The sequence below is a fragment of the Oncorhynchus gorbuscha genome, linkage group LG15 (assembly GCF_021184085.1).
Source record: "Oncorhynchus gorbuscha isolate QuinsamMale2020 ecotype Even-year linkage group LG15, OgorEven_v1.0, whole genome shotgun sequence".
Classification (NCBI taxonomy): Eukaryota; Metazoa; Chordata; class Actinopteri; order Salmoniformes; family Salmonidae; genus Oncorhynchus; species Oncorhynchus gorbuscha.
Window position 1 is genome coordinate 51,004,248 of NC_060187.1, and position 21,575 is coordinate 51,025,822.

The window sequence follows — 21,575 nt, forward strand, 5'->3', positions numbered from 1 at the left end:
TATCCAAAGCGACTTACAGTCATGTGTGCATACATTCTACGTATGGGTGGTCCCGGGGATCGAACCCACTACCCTGGCGTTACAAGCGCCATGCTCTACCAACTGAGCTACAGAAGGACCACAGATATAAATGGGCAGGTGTGTTAGAAAGGCCAAAGCCTACTTCTGGTTCCAGTCCGCCCCTGCTCCCTCTTTAATGGATAACACTAGATATTGCATGTCAATTTTGCAAACCACCATAATATGACACATTACATAATTTGTAAATCAGACTTCACAGCTTTACATCTCAAATGGGACCATATACATTACTCGAAATAATTAACTCTAGAATACTGAACACTGCAGAGTTAAAAAAGGAAGTTATTTTCAATGAATACTGTACATCAGTGGTCACCAAACTACGGCCCGCGGGCCGGATACGGCCCGTCAGCACATTTGGCCCGGCCCTCTGAACAATACCAGAGACGCTATCGAATTTTTTTCCTATTTGGCCTCCAGAAAGAAAATCCTAGGCCCGGCCCTGTCAAAGAGAAAACGGAATAATGGCGAAAAGGTTAGGTAAGAGAAAAATTGATTCAGAATGCAGGGTATTTAACCTGCAGTGGACAAACGATTATTTTTTTGTTCAATGCAAAGAAAAGGCTGTTTTGTCTCATCTGTCAAGAGACGGTGGCGGTATTCAAAGAATACAATCTTCGCCGACACTATGAATCCCGTCACAAAGACAAGTACGATAGCTTGCAAGGCCAAATACGAGCAGACAAACTCTCAAAGCTAAAAAGTGGACTACTATCTCAGCAGAATACATTTGTACGCCAAGCTCAGCTGAACCAGGCATCCGTTCGGGCCAGCTTTCGGGTTGATAAACTGATAGCAAGAAGCGGTAAGCCTTTCACTGACGGAGAGTTTGTTAAGAAATGTATGGATGCTGTCGCGGAGGAGGTGTGTCCCGAGAAGAAAGATGCATTTAATGCCGTAAGTCTGTCGGCGAGTACAATCACCAGACGCGTTGAAGAAAATCGGGAGTAATGTATATGCCCAGCTGCAGCAGAAGACTAAAGAATTTGACTTTTTTTCATTAGCACTGGATGAGAGCACGGACGTGCAAGACACAGCGCAACTGCTCATTTTTATTCGTGGAGTTAGCGCAAACTTTGAGATATGCGAGGAGCTGGCAGCCCTCCAAAGTCTCAAAGGGACTACAACGGGAGAGGATATTTTTGACAAAGTGTGCCAAACCATGGAGAAGTTGGACCTGGACTGGTCAAAGCTAGCTAGCATCACGACTGACGGGGCTCCTAGCATGGTGGGCGAAACTCGCGGGAGTTGGAAAAAAGGGGTCTCACCGCCCCGCTACGAGTCCACTACCTAATTCACCAGCAAGCACAGTGCTGCAAAGTGTTGACGTGGGATTCTGTAATGAAGGTTATGGTGTCGTGCATAAACTTCATCAGAGCAAAGGGACTTAAACACAGGCAGTTCCAAGAATTCCTGTCTGAACTGGAGTCTATGCACGGAGATGTGCTGTACTACACAGAGGTCCGATGGCTGAGCCGGGGCAGAGTTTTGAGGTGTTTTTACGAGCTGCTACCCGAAATTAACGCATTTCTTCATTTAAAAGACAAAACGGTCCCAGAGCTGATCGACCCAGAATGGAAATGGCACCTCGCATTTTTAACAGACGTGACAGAAATACTTAACAGCCTTAACTTGCAGCTACAAGGCGAGGGGAAACTCATTTGCGACATGTATTCACACATAAAAGCATTTGAGGTGAAATTAGCGCTGCTTTTGGAACAAGTGAAAAAGCGCAACTTCGTCCATCTTCCTGCTACCCAAAACCTGTCGACAGAGAACCCAGCGGTCCCGTTCCCAGCTGAAAAGTGCGTGGAAGCACTGGAAATGCTGAAGGCGGAGTTTGGTGTGCGATTCAGTGAACTACATGTTCATGCAAAAGAAATCCGTCTTTTTCAGAACCCCTTTGTTGCCGACATTGATGAAGCCCAGCCTTCATATCAGTTTGAGTTGGCTGTTACAGAACTGTGATGTTCTGAAAGACGCATTCAAGCCCAACAGTCTCATTGACTTCTATGCCGCCCTCCCAAACAACACATATCCAAACATCAAAAAACACGCAATGAAAATGTCCACAGTTTTTGGCAGCACGTATATCTGCGAGAAAACCTTTTCTCGCATGAAACTGCTGAAAACCCCGATGAGATCAAGATTGACAGATGAACATTTGCATCAGTGCTTGAGACTGGCTGTAACTAGAATGGAACCTGATATTCAACTTCTCACCAGCCAGATGCAGGCCCACAGTTCACACTGATGAACATGCATAGGTAAGCTCACTTTTCTGACTTGAATGAGTCATTCTGAGCATAAACAAATATAATCATAATAAAATCTACTGGGATAAAATCCATCTTTACAACCATACTGGTAGTGAAATGTATTGTGCTGTGTAGGTGCTGTATCACTTAGTTCAGTTTCTCAACCTGCTTCTTTTGTGGTTTTCACAGAGAAGTTGATGAGAGAGAGCTGCAAAACAGCGGTGTCTACAAGCCTACTGGAACCTACAAAAGGATTATAAGGAAGGAACACAAGAACTTTAAGAGACTGCTCATATGTGTCAGAGAGATTCTGCTCTGACAACTGAGCTGAACTTTTATCTGTTAAGATTGTGCATGGCACGACAGAAAGTTAATGTTCCATGGCTTTTTTTTCTATGAAGAACCCAGAGAGAGTTATTTAGTTATTTATTTCCTGTTTTTTTCTGTGAAGAACTCAGAGAGGGTTATTTAGTTATTATTTATTTCATTAATAGTGTTATTATTTGTTTCCTGACTTTTTTTCTGTAAAGAACCTGGAAAGGGTTATTTGGTTATGTGTGGCTTTCTGGAAAACAATAAAAATTTTAAGCTCCCCTACGATCGTCACACTTTTTCTGTTACAAACTGACACCGGCCCCCCATCAGAGAAGGGAAAAGTTATGTGGCCCTCACAGGAAAAAGTTTGGGGACCCCTGCTGTACATAGTCAAACATAATGATGCAGAGTTAAATATCAAAACTAAATTGAGGATGTACAACTCTGAGTACATTGTTTCGAGAGTAAATTGCTCTGTTGCAAGAGTACATTTGACTCTTTTTAGATTGGGACCAAACGTTATCTGTGGAAGAGTCAAGTATAATATTTCTTACTGTGAAATAAAATAAAATGGGTTGTTTTCAACTCTTTTTTTGACTGTATAGGGAGGTGTGTGGGTTTATAGAACTTCCGCCAAAGATCTACTGTTCAAGTCTACAAACATTTTCAAGGCCTATCTAAATAAAATGTTGTAACACGGATAATCTAGTGCCTTTAGAAAGTATTCACACCCTTTGACTTTCACATGTGTTACAAGGTGAGATTAAAATGGATAATTGGATGTATTAGGTTACGAAATTGCAGTTTGGGCAAAGCTAGCCACTTAGCTAGTAGGTTATTGCCAGGGACCACATATGCTCTCTCTAATTCTCTCTTTCTTTCTCTCTCTCGGAGGACCTGAGCCCTAGGACCGTGCCCCAGGACTACCTGACATGATGGCTCCTTGCTGTCCCCAGTCCACCTGACTGTGCTGCTGCTCCAGTTTCAACTGTTCTGCCTTATTATTATTTGACCATGCTGGTCATTTATGAACATTTGAACATCTTGGTCATTTTCTGTTATAATCTCTACCCGGCACAGCCAGAAGAGGACTGGCCACCCCACATAGCCCGGTTCCTCTCTAGGTTTCTTCCTAGGTTTTGGCCTTTCTAGGGAGTTTTTCCTAGCCACCGTGCTTTTACACCTGCATTGTTTGCTGTTTGGGGTTTTAGGCTGGGTTTCTGTACAGCACTTTGAGATATCAGCTGATGTACGAAGGGCTATATAAATAAATTTGATTTGATTTGATTTGATTTGACCTCACAATACGATATTATAACAATACTTAGGGGCTGACACGATATGTATTGCGATTCTCACGATTCTATATGTATTGCAATTTTATTGCGGTTTGAAGTTCCAAACATATTGCTCTGTATACATTGCCTTCAGAAAGTGTGTACACCCGTCAACTTTTTCCACATTTTGTTGTGTTATAAAATGTATTTGTCCATTTTTGTAAACGATCTACACGAAACACTCTCTATTATACATCGCTGCAACTCCCCAACGGGCTCAGGAGGCGAAGGTCTAGTCATGCGATCCCGAAACAGGAACCGCCAAACCATGCTTCTTAACCCAGAAGCCAGCCCCACCAATGTGTCGGAGGAAGACCGAGGTCAGCCTGCAGGCACCCAGCCCGCCATAATGAGTCGCTAGAGTGCGATGAGCCAAGTAAAGCCCACCGGCCAAACTCTCTCCAAACCAAGACAACGCTGGGCCAGTAGGACACTGCCCTAAGGGACTCCCGATCCCGGCCAGTTGTGACAGAGCCTGGAAACGAACCCGGGTCTGTAGTGACACCTCTAGCACTGTGATGAGGTGCCTGAGACCGCTGCACCACTCGGGAGGCCAACTACTATTTCATTTTTTATTAATGTGAAATTAAACTCTAATATACAGTATCTTGATTATATAAGTATAGAACCCCCTGAGTCAATGCATGTTAGAATCCCCTTTGGCAGTGATTACAGCTGTGACTCTTTCTGGGTAAGTCTAAGAGCTTTGCACACCCTGGATTGGACAATATTTGCACATTATTCTTTTGAAAAATCTTCAAGCTCTGTAAAGTTGGGTGTTGAGCATTGCTAGACAGCCATCTTCAAGTCTTGCCATAGATTTTTAAAGCCGATTTAAGTCAAAACTGTAACTAGGCCACTCAGGAACATTCAATGTTGTCTTGTTAAAGAACTCCAGTGTGTATTTGGCCTTGTGTTTTAGGTTATTGTCCTGCTGAAAGGTGAATTTGTCTCCCAGTGCCTGTTGGAAAGAAGACCTAACCAGGTTTTCCTCTAGGATTTTGCCTGTGCTTAGCTCTATTCGGTTTAATTTCCTAACAAAAAAACTCCCCAGTCCTTGCCGATGACAAGCATACCCATAACATGATGCAGCCACCATCATGCTTGAAAATATAAAGACAAGTATTCAGTGATTTGTTGTGTTGGATTTGCCCCCCAAAAAACAAAAAGTTATTTTGTTTGCTACATTTTTTGCAGTTTTACTTTAGTGCCTCATATCAAACAGGATGCATGTTTTGGAATATTTAATTCATTTATGTTAGTATGGTGGAGTAACTACAATGTTAATCAATCAGTTCTTCTATCACAGCCGTTAAAATCATTATCATTATTGCAACTTATGGAGGGAGGCATGGGCTGAGATGAACTCTGCCTTGTTGACCGCAGATTGGCAGTTCCAGAGGCTTGGAACTCCACGTGGGTCGTGCGCGTATTACTTGTTAAGCACATTTTTACTCCTGAACTTATTTAGGCTTGCCATACCAAATGGGTTGATACTTAGACTCAAGACATTTAATTTTTTATTAATTTGTAAACATTTCTAAAAACATAATTCCACATTGACATTATGGAGTATTGTGTTTAGATCAGTGGCTGTGCGAAGTTGCTGGATATTGGCGGGAACTCGAACAGACTGTCGTACACTTCGATCCATATCATCCCAATCATGCTTAATGGGTGACATGTCTGGTAAGTATGCAGGCCATGGAAGAACTGGCACATGTTCAGCTTCCAGAAACTGTGTACAGATCCTTGAGACATGGGGCAGTGCATTATGCTGAAACATGAGGTGATGTCGGCGGATGAACGGCACGACAATGGGCCTCAGGATCTCGTAATGGTATTTCGAATTCAAATTGCAAACTATAAAATGCAATTGGGTTCGTTGTCCGTAGCTTAAGCCTGCCCATACCATAACCCCACCGCCACCATGGGGCACTTTGTTCACAATGCTGGCATCAGCAAACCATTTACCCACACGGCGCCATACCCACTGTCTGCCATTTGCCTGGTACAGTTGAAACCACGATTCATCTGTGAAGAGCACACTTCTCCAGCATTCCAGTGGCCATCGAAGGTGAGCATTTTCCCACTGAAGTCAGTTCAGACGCCGAACTGCAGTCAGGTCAAGACTCTGGTGAGGACGACGAGCACGCAGATGAGCTTCACTGAGATGGCTTCTGACAGTTTGTGCAGAAATTCTTCAGTTGTGCAAATCCACAGTTTCATTAGCTATTTGGGTGGCTGGTCTCAGACGAACCCGCAGATGAAGAAGCCAGATGTGGAGGTCCTGGGCTGGCATGGTTGCACGTGGTCTGTGGTCATGAAGCCGGTTGGACTTACTGCCAAATTCTCTAAAATGATGTTGGAGGCTGCTTATGGTAGAGAAATTAACACTAAATTATCTGGGAACAGCTGGAGTCAGCATGCCAATTGCAAGCTCCCTCAAAATGTGATACATCTATGGCATTGTTTTGTGTGACAAAACTGCACATTTTAGAGTGGCCTTTTATTGCCCCCAGCACAAGGTGCACGTGTGTAATGATAATGCTGTTTAATCAGTTTCTTGATATGTCACACCTGTCATTGGATGGATTATCTTGACAAATGAGTAATGCTCACTAACTGGGATGTAAACAAATTGGTGCACTACTAAGCTTTTTGTGAATATGAAATATTTCTGGGATATTTAATTTCAGCTCCTGAAACCTGGGACCAACACTTTACATGTTGTGTTTATATTTTTGTTCAGTATATATGGAGTAGACAGTGCAATGAATTACTATCTGACATCATAATATGGTAAGGCCCACTCAGATATAGTGTAAAAGTCCAAATTGCAACAAAACTGGCTAAATAAATAAAAAATAGGAATTTATAATTGAATTAAAAGCATTCTAGGGTCTGATGTTCATTTGTTAGGTCAAAATTTTCAGTGCCTTGCCTCATGATAATGACCATTGTTGTGCCAACAGTTGAGGGGAATATTAGGCCTAGTCATAATAAATCATTATACTATAATCATATACCTCACAAACTCTTATATGATTTATATGATCAATATTGAGTTTTAATTTGGTATTCTATCTTTTTTTCTTGACTCTTCTCAATGCATGCTTTCGATCTGAGATCTAACAAAATGCAATAGAAGGGTAATGGCTCTGATCATAATTCACGCTACTATTTTAAATTGAAGGTTATTTAATTAGGACATGTCATGAAAGATTTCCAATATGAAGAAGGTGGTCATGGGAGTTTGGAGTTCACGGGAATCAATATAAAACAATATAAAATGTTTTATATTGACATACATTGATACTGGTTGCAGACATTAAGGCTTATGAATATGCATGAACTGCTCAGAGCATAACTATCAAACGCATATTAATTCTCGAGATGTGTGTCTAGAGATCACATTTTCCAACATCAATCCAAATATGCAAATGGTTGCAGTTTTAAGTGTAGTCACTGGACACCGACTACTGATGTGCATTTTGATATTTCATTCAAATACTGGATGAGAAAAAAAGAACAACGCTAAAACAAATAAAAAACACCCACAATGCCTTGATGTAAACTCGCCTGAGGTTGTGGATAATTACTCTGTGGAGGGCCTTACCTGCATGCATCTGCCAGCATCCTAGCACCCCCCCCTCTCCCCCCCCCACACACACAAACACACACACAAGGGACGTATATGCCCGGCCTCGGGTCCACAGGGGAGAAATCGTGAACTAATTTCTGACCCTCGTTGCGGAGGAGTTAATTGCCCTCCTGAGTTAGCGTTTTCAGGGTAAAGGTGCTACCCTTGATGTATCAGCACACTAGCCACCGGTGACTGATTCTTTCAACTCTGACGTGTTCCGTGCATATCCTATATCTCATTAAATCTCCGGATGGGAAGAAAAAACACAGGCATGCACATACACGTCCTCATGCATGCACACACACACACACACACACACACGCACACACACATGAACACATGCTAGTCTTTATGCACACACACACACACACACACACACACACACACACACACACACACACACACACACACACACACACACACACACACACACACACACACACACACACACACACACACACACACACACACACACACAACACATGCGAGTCCTTATGCACACACACACACACACACACACACACACACACACACACACACACACACACACACACACACACACACACACACACACACACACACACACACACACACACACACACACACACACACATGAACACATGCGAGTCCTTATGCACACACACACACACACACACACACACACACACACACACACACACACACACACACACACACACACACACACACACACACACACACACACACACACACACACACACACACACACACACACACACACACACACACACACACACACGTATTCAAATGCAGGCACACACGTGCCCTCATGCAAGTTCTCCCACTTAAAAAGATGTCATTTTCATCATAGGTACACTTCAACTATGACATAATTTTCTGGAATTTTCCAAGCTGTTTAAAGGCACAGTCACTTCTGACCCACTGGAATTGTTATACAATTACAAGTTAAATAATCTCTCTGTAAACAATTATTGGAAGAATTACTTGTGTCATACACAAAGTAGATGTCCTAACCGACTTGCCCAAATTTGAGTTTGTTAACAAGCAATTTGTGGAGTGGTTGAAAAACAAGTCTAAAGACTCCAACCTAAGTGTATGTAAACTTCCGACTTTAACTGTATATACACACACACACACACACACACACACACACACACACACACACACACACACACACACACACACACACACACACACACACACACACACACACACACACACACACACACACACACACACACACACACACACACACACACACACACACACACACACACACACACACACACACACATTGTCTTCCCATGTTGGGGTTCAAAGACACACCAACTAAGTGGTAGTTAATACTGTTTTGGAGAGTATGTGTCCCCCCCAAATTACACACTTTTCCCTATAAAGCTCCCTGTGGGCCCTGGTAAAAAGTAGTGCACTATATAGGAAATAGGATGCCATTTTGGGTTGCAACCTTTACACACTGTCTAAAGTAATCACAAAACAGACGCTACCCAATGTATATTCAAGAGCTATGGCTACGTTCTTAGAACATCAAAAGTATTGTTAGTGTGTATGTGTGTCTGTTGCTCTCTGTTTCTCCACACACTGTGCATGTGTATCTGGGTAAACATCTTGATTAGGGCGCCTCATTTCACCCCAAAATTTTAGATCCAAGTTGCACCCGCTGACAAAAGGCTCTGACTGTCATCCCTTTGAAAATGATAATGAGGCTTACTTTTAAAACATCTCAACTGCTTACCGAATTTGTTTCCCAGGACGAAAGTCAAATATTAACCGATTTTCCTACCTGCAGCTCTTTCAGAGCGCCAGGATTCATTTGGAGTTGCAGCTTTTTATATTGGTATCCAGTGCATTCGGAAAGTGTTCAGACCCCTTGACTTTCATAGCCTTATCCTAAAATTGATTAAATAGTTATTTTCCGTCATCAATCTACACACAATACCCCATAATGACAAATCCAAAACAGTATTTTTATTTTTATTTTTTACATTTCTGCAAATGTATTCAAAATTCAAAATAAAAATCACATTTACATAAGTATTCAGACCTTTTACTCAGTACATTGTTGAAGCACCTTTGGCAGAGATTACAGCCTAGGCTCTAGCTGGCCCACTCAAGGACATTGACACTGACCCAACTCCAGCCACTCTAATAATGGGAATTGATGGGAAATGATTTAAATATATCACTAGCCACTTTAAACAATGCTACCTTATATAATGTTACTTACCCTACATTATTCATCTCATATGCATACGTATATACTGTACTCTACATCATCGACTGCATCCTTATGTAATACAAGTATCACTAGCCACTTTAACTATGCCACTTTGTTTACTTTGTCTACATACTCATCTCATATGTATATACTGTACTCGATACCATCTACTGTATGCTGCTCTGTACCATCACTCATTCATATATCCTTATGTACATATTCTTTATCCCCCTTGTGTATAAGACAGTAGTTTTGGAATTGTTAGTTAGATTACTTGTTGGTTATCACTGCATTGTCGGAACTAGAAGCACAAGCATTTCGCTACACTCACATTAACATCTGCTAACCATGTGTATGTGACAAATAAAATTGGATTTGATTTGACTTGTCCCGAAGCCACTCCTGCGTTGTCTTGGCTGTGTGCTTAAGGTCGTTGTCCTGTTGGAAGGTGAACCTTTGCCCCAGTCTGAGGTACTGAGTACTTTGGAGCAGGTTTTTACCAAGGATTTCTCTTTTATTTGCTCTCTTCATCTTTCCCTCTATCCTGACTAGTCTCCCAGTCCCTGCCGCTGAAAAAAAATCCCCACAGCATGATGCTGCCACCACCATGCTTCATCGTAGGGTTGGTGCCAGGTTTCCTCCAGATGTGACCTTGGCATTCAAAGAGGCCAAAGAGTTCAATCTTGGTTTCATCAAACTAGAGAATCTTGTCTCTCATGGTCTGAGAGTCCTTTTAGGTGCTCTTTGGCAAACTCCAAGAGTGCTGTCATGTGCCTTTTACTATGTAGTGGCTTCCGTCTGGTCACTCTACCATAAAGGCCTGATTGGTGGAGTGCTGCAGAGATGTCTATCCTTCTGGAACGTTCTCCCATCTCCACAGAGCAACTCTAGAGCTCTGTCAGAGTTACCATCGGGTTCTTGGTCACCTCCTTGACCAAGGCCTTCTCCCCCAATTGCTCAGTTTGGCCAGGCGGCCAGCTCTAGGAATAGTCTTGGTGGTTCAAAACTTCTTCAATTTAAGAATGCTGGAGGCCACTCTGTTTTTGGGGACCTTCAAAGCTGCAGAAGTGTTTTAGTGCCCTTCCCCAGATCTGTGCATCGACACAACCCTGTTTGGGAGCTCTACAGACAATTCCTTTGACCTCATGGCTTGGTTTTTGCTCTGGCATGCACTGTCAACTATGAGACTTTATAGACAGGTGTGCGCCTTTTCAAATCATGTCCAATCAATTGAATTTACCACATATGGACTCCAATCAAGTTGTAGAAACATCTCAAGGATGATCAATGGAAACAGGAAGCGCCTGCACTCAATTTCGAGTCTCAAAGCAAAGGGTCTGAATACTTAACTAAATAAGGTATTATTATTTTGAAAAAATTCTAAAAAGCTGTTTTCTCTTTTCCATTATGGGGTATCGTGTGTAGATTTATGATGAACAAAAATGTATTTAATACATTTTAGAATAAGCCTTTAATGTAACAAAATGTGTAAAAAGTAAAGGGGTCTGAATACTTTCAGAATGCACTGCCTATCTAAGATTTAGAGGAATGGGTGCAAAGAGCCTGAGAAAACATTATTCAGTCAAGTATACCTTCAACACTAAGAAATCTATACCGCTGATCGTTTGTACTGTACTCTGAAATATGGAATCAAATCCTTTCCCATCTTGGTGAATTTTACTGTAATTTGATGAGAGTAAGGCTACATACTGTAAGAGTGTACAAACCACTACATAGGGTTTTGAGTTTGAAAAAAGTGAGGCAATTTTCAAATATTGAAGGATGACAATCTCATTCAGCATTTATTCTAACCCTGGATGTTTTCATTGTCCGATATAATTAATTTTAAGCAAGTAATTAAAACCCATAGTTGATCATAAAAAAGTATTTTTAACCCACCAGAAACATATTATTACTCAAACATTTAGCCTTGATAGATTTTAGTGCTCCCTTTTCTCTGACTCGATTTGAGACGCAGTGGAGGATCTTTTCCGCTCTCTTTCTTTCTCTCATTATTTCCAACACTCACTCTCTCTCACACACACACTCTCTGTCAGGGTGTTACTCACAGGTCATCAGAGGTGTGTGTGTGACCTCAGCACAGCACCACCAAAAAAACCCACAGCAAAACACTTGTACAGAACTATAAACCAGTAGTAGTGTATCTGGAATCCAAGTTCAGAGGCATAAATATAAGATTGTCTAAGAAATGTACGTTTTTTAAACTTTGTGGTCTACATAAAGTAGATAGTATATTTCCTAGGTAGATTGAATCTTTATCAGGGTTGGGATCGATTCCATTTAAATTGAGATTATTCGGGAAGAAACTGAAATTCCAATTTCACTTCCAATTTTCTTCATTGCTTTTCAATAATGTGTTGAATTTTAGCATCATATCTGCTCTTTGTCCAGTAAGAAATCAGTGGTGTCTGTGTCTTGGTAAAATGCCTCATCACAGCATAAGTGTTAAAGGCTAAAAGGTGACTTATGTTTAGAAACAGTGATTGGCAGTTTGAGAGACAAACACACTACTGAAATAAGGTACTTTAAATACACTAAGCATGTCTAACAACTTGTTTGTGACATAAATAACAATACTTTTTTACACAGAACCTTTTGATATATTACTCCACCCCCCCCCCCAGTTAAATTGTGGGGAAGTTATTTAGACTGTTAGTGAAACAGTGTGTTGGGGGAAAAATGTTGCAAGCACTCCTCTGCCATCTAGTGAACGAGTTATGTTTTGAAAATCTTCCCTGCAACAAATGAAAATTCATTCACATTTTGTCCATCAAACTCAGAGGTAGACTATTCCATTGTTAAATAAAGTGTGATGATGTGCATAATTTAATCAAATACTATTCATCTTGGTCAGTAGAGGTATTTCCCACAAATATAGGCTATTGATGTTCTTGGTTTAGAATTCTCTAGCAATATCGGCAGAATTTTACCCACTTCTACACAAATAAAACAATCAGACATTTTTCAAATCCAATGACTTCAACCAATTAGGTGGTTCAATTTCAAGGAGTGCATACATCCCAGACAGACAGAACTATAAACACCCACAGAAATGTGTCATTCCTCAAATATAGACCTCTGTGGTGACCACACAGGTGTAGTGCTTTTTAAGATTATTTATTTGATTACATTTCAAATGCAGCAGGGAACCGTTTTTTTTGTTTAATCAGTGGGGGCATAATTTTGCACGCCCAATTTTTCAGTTTTTGATTTGTTAAAAAAGTTTGAAATATCCAATAAATGTCGTTCCACTTCATGATTGTGTCCCACTTGTTGTTGATTCTTCACAAAAAAATACAGTTTTATATCTTTATGTTTGAAGCCTGAAATGTGGCAAAAGATCGCAAAGTTCAAGGGGCCCGAATACTTTCGCAAGGCACTGTATGTCCCCCCCTGCACACATACTTAGACCCTTCTTACCCCATCCCCTCAACCCACACTCCCCTTTCCTCTTTTCCTCCCTCCACCTCCAAAAAAGAAAGAGGGATATGCTGAGGGTCTAAAAGTGCCCCATCTCTCAGTGGCTGAGCACTCCACAATGGTCATGCGTGCCTCGTAAATCTAGCCCCTCCCCCCCAGCTCTGCGCTGCAACCGGGCTCCCGGCTCAGTGTTTTGGAACCGACGGACAGCAGATTGCCCCCCTACACCATTATGTGCTAATAAGACACCTCCACCACATTCCTCAGCCAGCCAGCCACCTCTGAGACACCAGCTCCAAATTAGAAAAGTGACATGGCTGACCTGGCGATGGGGGTCACCACCAGGTCACCATCCACTCACTCCCTCCCTCCTTCGATCTTCTTTGTACCGTTCCTTCTTTTCTTCGTCCTGTACTGTTCTTCTGTGCTAAGTGTCCCTACTATGGGTTCATCATTTGCTGTAATTTCAGATGAGAAAAGCTTATAGTATGTGGAGAGACAGAGATTTGCAGACATTTGTGGTAGTCATTGTGTGAACTGTGCACTGTGAATGGACAAATGTACATTGTACACACATATACACAGAGTATGTGTGCTTGGACAATGTGCTTATGAGTCTGTGTGTGTTTTCACTCACTAGCATGTATGCCCAGACAGCGGGACACATAAACAGACCTCCGGCTCCTCTCATCTTTAACCCATTTTTCCCCTCCATCAGACAGCCCCCCACCCCCCTCCCTTTTCCCCATTCACCCAAAAGAGTATGTTCAGTCAGTCCCCTGGAGGGGCCTGGCCACCCATAGGGGCCCCATTAGGCCAGGGAGACACTGGCAGGTCAAATCACTTTACGGTGGCTGGGTGAGTAACTATCATTTACTGTAATGCGGGCCCTGTCACAGTGAAGGAGAGGGAAGGTTAAGAGCAGTAACGTCGCCAGCCAGGGTTCATCCGACTCCATGGTCACTAGTCTGAAACCACCGCCACTTCGTTCTCCCACCACAACTCATTACAAACCTCAGACCTATAGGCCATTTTTCAGCCAGCAAAATTTGCTTCTGTGAAAACAATAATATAGCTCATAAGAATACCTTGCTGTTGGTAGTCAATGTGTGGGTGACACTTTATATGAACTATGTCAGCACCCACGTGGAAATCTAACTCGCAAAATTCCCTCTAAAGTCAGTTGAAGCTAGAGTTATGTTTGTTTGCATTTTATTAGTCTAAATCCACCGCATCGACTGATGTGTGTTTGTCAGACCATGGAACTGTTGTTCCATGTAGTGAATCTGTTATTTTTCTATTTTTTTATTTCACCTTTATTTAACCAGGTAGCATTTGTATCGGCTAAAAGCAGTAAGGCGCACATTTTTTTTCTCATCAAGTTATTATAATATATTTTTGGGATGCTTCAAGGGATCGTAAAATGTAAAATCAATAGCTAAAATTATTCTTGGCATGACCTTCTTAAAACACTTCTATACAGCTTAGTAGAATCCCACACCACATGATATTCATTGGACATTCTATTTTTAAGCATAGCTAGGTACATGCCAGCTACCAGTGAAGTTACAACAGGACAGCTGAGCATCCACCGCAAGCGCAAGTAATGCTTCCAACAGGACATTGGTCTGAAGTCATGGCAAGTCAGATTAGTAAATATACTGTGTCTTTCATAAGTATTCACCCCTTGCATTTTTTAGCATTTCCTTGTTACTCCAACATTTCTGTCATTGATCTAGACAGGTGTTGGTCATCACGACACACGGCACTTTGGGTTGGAACCACCTGTCTCAATAAATGACGTATATATAAAATTGCATTTAACTAGGCAAGTCAGTTAAGAACAAATTCTTATCTACAATGACAGCCTACCTCAGCCAAACCCGGACGATACTGGGCCAATCGTACGCCGCCCTATGGGACTCCCAATAACAGCCGGTTGTGATACAGCCTGGAATCAAACCAGGGTCTATAGTGACACCTCTAGCACTGAGATGCAGTGCCTTAGACCGATGGACCAACCCCGGATTGCTGATGCTATGTCTTGAGGCTTTGAAGCCACTGGTCGCCCATATGGCACTCCCCAGTAGGCACAGTCCTCCATAGGAATGAATGAATGTAATTCTATAGTGTTTCAATTAAATGTTAAGGACAAAATCACATTGATTTAAGTATTTTTGTTGTTGTAATGGGGACAGTAATAGTAGTAATCTCAAAATTATAATTTAATGAAAATTATATATTTAGCATTTTTGTTTAGCTCACATGTAATTTAAAAGTATGCATCATTTAAAAGTCAGTCTGTAAGAGAATAAATGTTACAAAAACAAATGTAGAAAATAAAATGCATGTCTACAGCTTCGAAAATATTTTTTATCAATAGTGAGGTAGTGCCAAGATGGAGACACAGCACCCCCTATTAGTCATCTAGTGTATATATAAATTGGTCTCCACAAAAGGAGCTGATTGGCTGACACTGCCATTCTAAAATGGCTGCTGTGGCTTCTGCTACCTAGCATGAGGACGAAAAGGACAGTTATCCAGAAAAACAAGGAGTTGTTCAATCTTATTGGTGTAACAGTTGGGATAATTCGGAGTACAATGTATTTTTAATTCCTGGATTGAGGTACATTTTCCGAGCCAAGTCACATCAGCTCTGCGGTGTTTTAATATACACAGGAATGTCCAACCCTAACGTAGCTGTAGGCAAGCGGGTCGGAAATGCATATTTTTTTATTATAAAAAAAAAACTTTACACAAAGGAGAATGGAATTGTCGCTGTTTTCATAATTGTGTGTATCACTTTGGCAAAATTGACCCTGCTATTCATGCCATTAAAGCATATTGAATGGAAATGTATTTGAATTTAAAGAGAGACTGTAAAACATTTAATCTATCCATGGCAACTTCATTACTACATACACAGTATGCTATAGCCTACAATGCATTTCTTAAGAATTAATTATCTTGAATTTTCTACTTCAAAAAGGTTTGGTGCATGAAACCGGCAGAACATTTGATTATCAAAGTAATCACTAGTAATGTTATTTACTAAGTGACACTGTTCATTTTCTTATTACACATTTTGTGTTTCTCAAAATGATTAAACATATGTTTTCACCAGTTTACACAAAATACCCCATCATGACAAAGTGAAAACATGTTTACATTTTTTTTGGTACATTTATTGAAAACGGTTTAGCTGCGGTTAAGCTGGTACAATGATTCCCTACATACTGAGCGCTTGAATTTTAGCAACCAGGAAATGGTGGTGCGATTTCTGCATATTGCACCTTTAATTGGACACAAATTAAAACAAAATAACACAAACCAGCAGACACACTGCCCTCGATTATATGAGTTGGACAGCCTAGCTCTTATCACTCACGATGTTGCCACAGTTAGTGATAAATGGTTCATTGTATACATTTTTTTCCCTAGAGTGAAGAACATGTAATGAGGATAGAAATGTTATTAAATAGAGGCAACTCGCCCTGTGGTTGGCATACCAATGGATGTGATAAGTTTGATTCAATGCACCCCCCCCACAATACCTATACACATTGTATGTGAAAAAGTAGTGTTATAATCCCTGTGACAAAACCATAGCACAAGTATGCTTTGTCACTTTTGTTAAATGAGTGTACAGATGAACTCGTCTCAAACTATTGTCCGCTTGTTTGCTTCTCTTTGATTTTTATTTTTGCTCTGTATGAGCAAAGAACAAAGGCATATTGGCATTGTCACCTTCCTCCTTTTCTTCCTCCTCCTCCTCTGGCTCCTCCACTGCATCCTCCTGTGAAGAGGAGAGGGATAAAATACTAAACAAGGAAAAGAATAAGAAGAGATAGAAGAGAAAGGAAAGAGAGCATAGAAGAGAACATTCCGCCATAGAAGTAAATTAAACAAATATAGGCTATAGAAATAATTTTCCTTTGCAATCTGTGACTACAAAAAAAAATGTTATTTATGAATGTAACTTTTTGCGAAATTAGACCAAACTGTGAAATGTTGACTGTTTATGTTAATATGTAGCGTACCATGAATTCATGCAATATATATATATATATACACTGCTCAAAAAAATAAAGGGAACACTTAAACAACACAATGTAACTCTAAGTCAATCACACTTCTGTGAAACCAAACTGTCCACTTAGGAAGCAACACTGATTGACAATACATTTCACATGCTGCTGTGCAAATGGAATAGACAACAGGTGGAAATCATAGGCAATTAGCAAGACACCCCCAATAAAGGAGTGGTTCTGCAGGTGGTGACCACAGACCACTTCTCAGTTCCTATGCTTCCTGGCTGATGTTTTGGTCACTTTTGAATGCTGGTGGTGTTTTCACTCTATTGGCATGAGACGGAGTCTACAACCCACACAAGTGGCTCAGGTAGTGCAGCTCATCCAGGATGGCACATCAATGCGAGCTGTGGTAAGAAGGTTTTCTGTGTCTGTCAGCGTAGTGTCCAGAGCATTGAGGCCCTACTAGGAGACAGGCAGTACACCAGGAGACGTGGAGGAGGCCATAGGAGGGCAACAACCCAGCAGCAGGACCGCTACCTCCGCCTTTGTGCAAGGAGGAGCAGGAGGAGGACTGCCAGAGCCCTGTAAAATGACCTCCAGCAGGCCACAAATGTGCATGTGTCTGCTCAAACCGTCAGAAACAGACTCCATGAAGGTGGTATGAGGGCCCGACGTCCACAGGTGGGGGTTGTGCTTACAGCCCAACACCGTGCAGGACGTTTGGCATTTGCCAGAGAACACCAAGATTGGCAAATTCGCCACGGGCACCCTGTGCTCTTCACAGATGAAAGCAGTTTCACACTGAGGACATGTGACAGACGTGACAGAGTCTGGAGACGCCGTGGAGAACGTTCTGCTGCCTGCAACATCCTCCAGCATGACCGGTTTGGCAGTGGGTCAGTCATGGTGTGGGGTGGCATTTCTTTGGGGGGCCTGCATGTGCTCGCCAGAGGTAGCCTGACTGCCATTAGGTACCGAGATGAGATACTCAGACCCCTTGTGAGACCATATGCTGGTGCGGTTGGCCCTGGGTTCCTCCTAATACAAGACAATGCTAGACCTCATGTGGCTGGAGTGTGTCAGCAGTTCCTGCAAGAGGAAGGCATTGATGCTATGGACTGGCCCACCCGTTCCCCAGACCTGAATCCAATTGAGCACATCTGGGACATCATGTTTCGCTCTATCCACCAACGCCACGTTGCACCACAGACTGTCCAGGAGTTGGCGGATGCTTTAGTTCAGGTCTGGGGGGAGATCCCTCAGGAGACCATCCGCCACCTCATCAGGAGCATGCCCAGGCGTTGTAGGGAGGTCATACATGCACGAACAAACGTATTTAATAAGAATATTTCATACATTCAGATCTAGGATGTGTTATTTTAGTGTTCCCTTAATATTTTTGAGCATTCAAAAGTTTAGACACACCTACTCATTCAAGGGTTTTTCTTTATTTTTACCATTATCTACATTGTGGAACTATGAAATAACACATATGGAATCATGTAGTAATAAATAAGTGTTAAACAAATCTAAATAGATTTTAGATTTTAGAATCTTCAAAGTAGCCACCCTTTGCACATGGCATTCTCACAACCAGCTTCACACAACCAGCTTTTCCAACAGTCTTGAAGGAGTTCCCACATATGCAGCTGCTTTTCCTTCACTCTGCGGTCCAACTCACACCAAACCATCTCAATTGGGTTGAGGTTGGTTGATTGTGGAGGTCAAGTCATCTGATGCAGCACTCCATCACTCTCCTTCTCTGTCAAATAGCCTGTACACAGCCTGGAGGTGTGTTGGGTCGTTGTTCTGTTGAAAAACAAATGATAGTCCCACTAAGCGCAAGCCAGATGGGATGGCATATTGCTGCAGAAGGCTGTGGTAGCCATGCTGGTTAAGTGTGCCTGGAATTCTAAATAAATTACCAACAATGTCACCAGCAAAGCACCCCCATATATCACACCTCCTCCTCCATGCCACATGGTGGGAACCACACATGCAGAGATCATCTGTTCACCTACTATCTCACAAAGACACGGTGGTTGGAACCAAAAATCTCAAATTTGGACTCGTATGACCAAAGGAGAGGTTTCCACTGGTCTAATGTCCATTGGTTGTGTTTCTTGGCCCAAGTAAGTCTCTTCTTCTTATTCAACTATGAAGGTCTGATTCATCTCCTCTGAACAGTTTATGTTGAGATGTGTCTGTTACTTGAACTCTGTGAAGCATTTATTTGGGCTGCTATTTCTGAGGCTGGTAACTCTAATGAACTTATCCTCTGCAGCATTGGTAACTCTGCGTATTCCTTTCTGTGGCAGTCCTCATGAGAGCCAGTTTCATCATAGCTCTTGATGGTTTTTGCGACTGCACTTTCAAAGTTATTGAAATTTTCCATATCGACTGAACTTCATGTCTGGACTGTCGTTTCTATTTTCTTATTTGAGCTGTTCTTGCCGTAATATGGACTTCATCTTTTACCAAATAGGGATATCTTCTGTTTACCACCCCTACCTTGTCACAACACTGATTAGCTCAAGAAGGAAAGAAATTCCACAAATTATCTTTTAACAAGGCAAACCTGTTAATTGAAATGCATTCCAGGTAACAACCTCATGAAACTGGTTGAGAGAATGTCAAGAATGTGCAAAGCTGTCATCAACATTTGTTTTGTTACTACATGATTGTTATTTTATAGTTTTGATGTTTTCACTATTATTCTATAATGTAGAAAATAGTAAAAATTAAGAAAAACCCTTGAATGAGTAGGTGTCTCCAAACTTTTGGCTGGTTGGAGAAGTAATAACAAACATGGATTGCTTGTGGGGTCAATTTTACCCTATGCATTTCAGCCCGAGATCCCGAAGAGGCAATTGGGGAAAACCATGACTGCTGCTTTCCAGAGGGGGGCTGTGGATCGCAACGCTATTGAGTTCAACTCTCCAATTGCCTAACTCACCGCACCTGACCAACTGACCAATTCAAAGACTTATGCAAAACGTACACTCGCAATTAAAAACGCTGTGTTTTTGCAAGCAAGTGCAATAATGTAATTGAGAGTGATAAGTGTGAAGGGCAAAATAAAGATTTTGCGAAAACCAGGAGAACTTCCCATGAAGGAGGGCAAGTGAAATGTTAGCAAGTGAAATGTTGTTGAGTTTTTGTCATTGATGAGACGAACTGTACTGGCTGATTTTCTTCCAAGGTTTTCCTCATTAAGAAATGTGACATACTGTAATTCATTTTCTAGTTTGAATTCACCAGCCCTGGTTCTCTCTCTCTCGTTCTCTCGTTTCCCTCATGTTCTCTCTGTGAGTCACTCGGAAGATCTCAATTGCATACTCCTCTCATCTCCTTCTCAAAACCCATTGGGGGAGAAGGTCAGGGGAGGAGGCACTCTGGCTTTCTCATCCAATGGGTTTTGAAAAGGAGAGAGGAGAAAGAATGCCAGGCGTATGCAATTCAGATCTTCCCATTGTCCTTAAGACCAGATTGTAAACTGTTCAGTGGTTGGAAGATCAGTGGATGTTCAAAGCACCCGTTTTAGTTGAACCCTTTTGAACAAACATATAATGTGGGTCAGACCTGGGTTAATAAGGATCAGCGCTTTAAAAAAAACTGCCTGTAGCGCAGGCCCTGAAGCAAGGATATGCATATTCTTGGTACCATTTGAAAGGAAACACTTTGGACTTTGGAAATGTGAAAGGAATGTAGGAGAATATAACAGAATAGATCTGGTAAAAGACAATACAAAGAAAAAACCAACCGTTCCTTTGTAATTTTTTTGTACCATCATCTTTGAAATGCAAGGGAAAGGCCATGATGTATTATTCCAGCCCAGGTTCAATTTAGATTTTGGCCACTAGATGGCAGCAGTGTATGTGCAACGTTTTAGACTAATCAGTGAACCATTGTATTTCTGTTAAAAATGTTGTATCAAGACTGCAAACATGTGCCTAATGTGTTTATTAATAACTTTTCATGTTCAAAATTTTGCACTCTCCTCAATCAATAGCATGTTATTCTTTCACTGTAATAGCTATTGAAAATTGGATGGTGCAGTTAGATTAACAAGAATGTAAGCTTTCTGCCAATATCAGATATGTCTATGTCCTGGGAAATGTTCTTGTTACTTACAACCTCATGCTAATTGCATTAGACTGTACTTCTTCTTTTACCATTGCATGTTTTAGGATATGTTTAGCCATTGGTGGAGCATCAAGCATTGTT

The 21,575-nt window shown here is 41.5% G+C and overlaps 1 long non-coding RNA gene across 1 annotated transcript in view; it reads left to right on the forward strand.

The window, feature by feature from the left end:
• Positions 1–21,056, forward strand: part of LOC123996419 — an 82,337-nt gene extending 61,281 nt beyond the window's left edge. The window contains exon 3 of the long non-coding RNA XR_006831985.1: positions 20,198–21,056. This is a non-coding gene — a long non-coding RNA (uncharacterized LOC123996419). The remainder of the gene's footprint in view (positions 1–20,197) is intronic.
• Positions 21,057–21,575: the final 519 nt, after the last annotated feature.